The sequence below is a fragment of the Branchiostoma floridae genome, chromosome 6 (assembly GCF_000003815.2).
Source record: "Branchiostoma floridae strain S238N-H82 chromosome 6, Bfl_VNyyK, whole genome shotgun sequence".
NCBI lineage: Eukaryota > Metazoa > Chordata > Leptocardii > Amphioxiformes > Branchiostomatidae > Branchiostoma > Branchiostoma floridae.
Genome location: NC_049984.1, coordinates 26,212,958 through 26,218,128, shown reverse-complemented (window position 1 = coordinate 26,218,128; position 5,171 = coordinate 26,212,958). Strand labels below are relative to the sequence as shown.

At 43.5% G+C, this 5,171-nt stretch overlaps 2 long non-coding RNA genes across 2 annotated transcripts in view; one reads left to right on the top strand and one right to left on the bottom strand.

Moving 5' to 3' along the window:
• Nucleotides 1-2,571, top strand: part of LOC118418672 — an 8,654-nt gene extending 6,083 nt beyond the window's left edge. Inside the window, exon 3 of the long non-coding RNA XR_004831498.1 lies at nt 2,205-2,571. This is a non-coding gene — a long non-coding RNA (uncharacterized LOC118418672). The remainder of the gene's footprint in view (nt 1-2,204) is intronic.
• A 716-nt stretch (nt 2,572-3,287) lies between these two features.
• Nucleotides 3,288-5,171, bottom strand: part of LOC118418679 — a 3,343-nt gene continuing 1,459 nt past the window's right edge. Inside the window, exon 3 of the long non-coding RNA XR_004831505.1 lies at nt 3,288-3,514. This is a non-coding gene — a long non-coding RNA (uncharacterized LOC118418679). The remainder of the gene's footprint in view (nt 3,515-5,171) is intronic.

Below are 5,171 nucleotides of genomic sequence, written 5' to 3'. Positions count from 1 at the left end.
GACGTGAGTGAACGTGTCTTCTTCGATGTTGCAAAATGATCAGGAATTTGTTATTACAGGGTTAAAACTTAATAGGTAATCCATATTGAAAGTACCTCAAACTTTGATCAATAGTGCAGGTTGATGAGGTTTGGAAAGGCCCTTACTCCAAGGTATTTGTGTCGAAGTAGTCCAATGTTATGAGTTATAGTAACATGATTTTTACTCACGTTCAAAAATACATAGGGTACAACAGACTATAACGCATTAACGGCGTCGGTCGAGATAAGTGCAGTTTGATGTTTCCACAGCAAACTGCTCCTCCGTGTTAAAACGATACCCGGTAACCAGAGCCCGGTAATGGAATCCCGGTACATTGCAAAAACATAGTTGGTATGGCAGTTCCGACATCTTAATGTAACTTTCTTCTTTGTGCCGGCTAGGCTATGATAAGTCACGTCTTTGGCAGGATCATCCATGTGTGGTTTGGTTGCCTGGATTTCCAGAGAAGTCAGTGCAACCTAATAAAAACTCGTGGCCTTCTGCATGTCTGACAGATGAAATGAAAACCTCCATTCAATAATACTCCGTGAATCCCTTTCTGTGTGCACTATAGAAACTGAAAAAGAACAATTTTCTAGAGAGACAAATACTTAATAACCCAAGTTTTATGTCACACGAATAGTTAATTACGGTAAACAGGACAACAGATTTTGCGCATATTTCATAACGGTATCAATCATGGAAAAATATTAATTAATGTTGTAACCCAAATGCCATTTATGCTACAGTATCTATTAAATAACCTTCATTTCTGCAAATGCTGTTTCATATTGATTTTCAAATGTTTCCTTAAAGTTGAATTACTGTAACAATAACATTTCCTTCGTGCCTTTGTATTGCCTTCATTACAGGCAGCAGGCACTGTGTAAAGATTTTCTGTTACAGACGAATACAAAACTTCATATTGGAATACTCCGCAAGCTGCTTAAGACCAGATACGGTGAGATGGTCCTCCCTCAGTGGCACCCTGCTGACAGGACATTGTTTCTTACCATATCTTAACCAGCGAAGAATGCACTGCCTGCAAAAGCTGTGGCCCCTGGGTCATGATACAGCATCATGCAACAGGCCATGACTGATGAAGCTACATAGTATTTGGAGATGGGTCCAGAAGTCGAGTCTTGTAATCTCACTATCCGACCCTTTTTAGCATAGCACAAAAGGTTTTGAATGATTAAGAAAACGGATTACATGTGTCTGGTTTCCTTGGAAGTTGTTTTGTTTGATCTATAGACAAGGAGTAATATTACAAAATAACTTTTATAAGCTGGAAGTTGAAATTGAATTTCCAGTAGAAGTATTTCCAATAGAAGTGTTATTTGTCACATTCAACACTGACAAAAGAGAGCATTACATATATGTTGCACAAGGGTTATGTATTTATGGGATTTTCTATTCTACACTGCGACATCCATCCTAATAGATGTGCGGTGTTTTCATCAGGATGTAGTAGGAAGAGATTGTCGTCCACAGATTGTTGTAGGCCTGAAAGGGATATAGACAATTGTCAAGGATTGTCATGTCCATGTTCATGTTCATGTATATCACATTCTAGACAGAACACAGTGAAGTGGTTGTTGGTGTAAAGGTTATTTGTCACAATTATTCTTAAGAGGATTATTTATTTCCCCTTGCGTAAAGTGCCTTACCAAGTCTGTAGACATAATTTCTGAAAAAGATAAGTAGTTCATCTCTATTCATAAATTTCACAAAAGCAGTTCATGCTTCCTGTTTACAAATGAATTTGAAATACCTTAATTAAGTCAGCAGAGAGTCAGTTTTCACGTCTTGCTGATCGTCTTGCAGTATACAGGAGGGAAGGGCATTATTTGCACTCGTTACTCAAATGTTAGAAAAATTTCATATAGAACAGCACATTTCTCATTGTGCGCCGCGATGTCTGTCAGGTTTATGTTATCAACAATGTTTTTGTGGATGTGCAGCAGCATACAGTTGTTCAGTCGCTGTTCTAATATTGTGGAGCGGAGGTATGTGAGCAGTCTCTTCAATGAGGAGAATGTGCTCTCAGATGTGGCGTAAGTGATGGGTACTGTGAGATAGAGCCGGAGTAGTTTGTGGGTTTGGGAGAATGTGAGGGACAGCGAGGCTGTGGCCATTGCGGAAAAAAATGGTTCTTATACTCGTCACTTTCTTCACCTTAGGAAGTGCCTGCTCTATGATGTCGGGCAGCATGAAGAGGTGGCGTGTCAGCTTGGGAGGGTCCAGGTCTTTCCCAAAGACAGACGACGTGACTTCATTGGCCGCGTCCAGGAGGAGCTTCCCCATGGCAACGAGAGGCTTCTGGAAGTCCTGGTCAAACCCCGACAAACGAGAACTTTGACAACCTGCGCGGCCGTAGAATCCGAATAATGTTCTTATGGGCACTATCTATGCTCTGCGACCTGGCCCTGATGTCCATCACAGCGTTGTGGCCCAGGCTGCCTAGGGAGCCCGGAAACATGTCCGTTAACATTCTGACGTCGTCCTCTACATGAGATGAGCTTGGAGCGCGAGATTACTAGTAACTTGGAGCCGGACTATTGTAGAGGTCATCCTCACAAGATGTGCTGGACCCGGTACCCGCGCCGAAATCATCTACGCTACATGTGCTGGGCACCGCGCCGTCTACCTGACGGGAAGATATCCCTTGTACATCTCTGCTGAGGTGTGGTTGTACTTCCTCTTCGCCCCTTGCTCTTGGACCGGATCGCTTTTTTTAGTATTAACAATCGGCCATCATTGTCTTTAATGCAATCGTGTACAACTATGCCTTTTGTAACTAATATCATAACTCCACGCTTGCTACCGGTACAATGATTAAAGAAAATCGTGCCATCTCAGTCCGGATGAATACATAAAACGTTCAGCTAGGACTGTGTCCCCTATGTTGATGTCGTTTTCTTCGCCCGTCTCTTGTGATCGGTGCACGCCTTCTGATGCCTCTGGTGGCATCGTTGCCTTGATTGTTTCAGATTTACATTTGCAGGAGTCAAACTTCAAGTTCTTTTGATCTCCTAACAAGTACCTGTATTTCGGCATAAACTGTGGCACCCAAACGCAGCACTGCTGTGCAGTCGTCACTTCCAGTCAGCAGCATGACCGTATTGCAAAGACAGTCGCCATTGCCAACTGTTAGAATACCAGGAATTGAACACATGTATGAGTTAGAATATAAATGATAGAATATGTTTAAAATACAGTGTTGTTATTCTTTGTCGGCAGTACTAGTATTGTTGTTGTGCAGTATCAAGTTTAAATACCAATATTAAGACGATTAATAGTGAATCAAGTCAAAGAACTTAGCTGTTCTTTAGACATGCAGTTTTCTTTCCGTGCCCCGGCAGGCTGAAGTGCCTACCTACTACCTACCTAGTCCCTTGCTGAAGTGCACTTGTTGGCAAAGATCCTGCGCATCTGTGAAAGTCCTCGTACATCGGTCCACTCAGTCTTACTTCCATCTTCAGCACAAAATCTGAAATACATTTAAAGATCATTTATTCATTTTTAAATCATTATTTCACATTTTAGGTTCACATTCGGCTCCGCGTCTTCTAGTGCAATTTAGTGTAATATCCATATGCACAGGCTAGATTTGGCTAATCGGAGCTTAAATTAGGTGTCAGCACTATCACCAAAGAACGGGTGATGGCGTTTGATTATCGTGCTTATTGTTCACTGGTGCTTTAAAAGATGTAGCAGTACGCTTGGACAATGCTTCATACAGTATGTTATTCTCTTCGTTCAGGGTCCATTGATGGGAAAACTGGGACCAGGTCTGGCATACCGGTATCTCGCCAGCCGTAGCTGCTCGGAACTGCGTTTGGTATCTGGATTCCGTGTGCCAACGACTAAAGAAGTCGGCTAGTCTATTGTCTGCCACCGGTATGTGATGTTCTGCGATGCTGAAGTCATGTTTTGACTCAGTGCTGTGGTGTGTTGTGTTGTCACTGTGAAGTGTTTAATTTCTAGTCACTACAAATTTTAGCTTTGAGGCGGTGATCATGCCTGAACCCCGTCCAGGGATAGAGGCCGTGAGTAATTGGTCAATGGTCCAATGGCTATTGGACTGGTCCAAAGCCGACCTCATGTCATTCACGAGTCTACTGAACTCGGAAAAAACGCTCCATGGCATACCTGTAGCCAGAGCAGGATTGGGCTGAAACGCCCCAGTGCCTCCGCCGCCTGCTGGTGCAAAAACACCAGCTGCGGGTGCTCCCAGTATGCTGACCGGCAGCGAACTGGCGGCGGCGGTGGGTACTGCACTGTTGGTGCCAAAAGTGGCAGGGGTTTGCGTATGGCGTGACATCCCACTCCCGGCCATCTGGTAAGTGAGATGTGTCTCGCCAGAGATCCCCGCCTGCAGATAAGATACAGGCGGAATCATCTTGCCAGGTTCAAACGACGTGGTAGGATTCATAGTAAAGTGTAAACTCGTTGGCTAGACAAGACAGTACTTGCCCTGAGCTAGCGCGTGAAATCTGAAAAAGGCGTGCTGTAAGAGAAAACAGCAAATGTGAAAAATGTGCAAAAATAACACTTCACAAAGTGACCTACGGAGACTAAACAGTCCCTATTAATATAGGGCCCACTGTGCCAGAAGGACAGAAGTAAATCGCTACGAAAAGCAGAAAAAACCACCAAGTCGAGAGACAAAGAAAACTTTGCAAACCCTTCGACGAAAAGAAGTTTCGGGAAAAGAGAACGATGGGACGGTCAGTGCCCGGATGTTGTGTTTGTTTTTTACTGTGAAGAACTGCCACCTTGCGATTTCTAGGGAAAACGCCATTGTACTTCGGTGGGCAGCGACGTATAACTTACATAAGGCGGGTGCTGTAACACTTACTAGAGAAAAGTAATAAAAAACGATGCCTGCTATAGTGCTGACCAGCAGAAGCAAGTTGAAGAGCGTCCTTATCTCTGGTGGCAGGTTGTAGACGATTAATGTCAACGGCCACATGCCACATGTCATTTTATTTTGGAATGAATTGGCTGACTCATGAATGAACGAAGAAAGGTAAATCCAGTATCTCAAGTTGAATTGCAGTAGAGAAACGACGACAGGTGTTTGTTTATCGCATCTGTTACAGCCTTGTGGTTGTTGGTGGCACATTTAGTACATGGATGACACT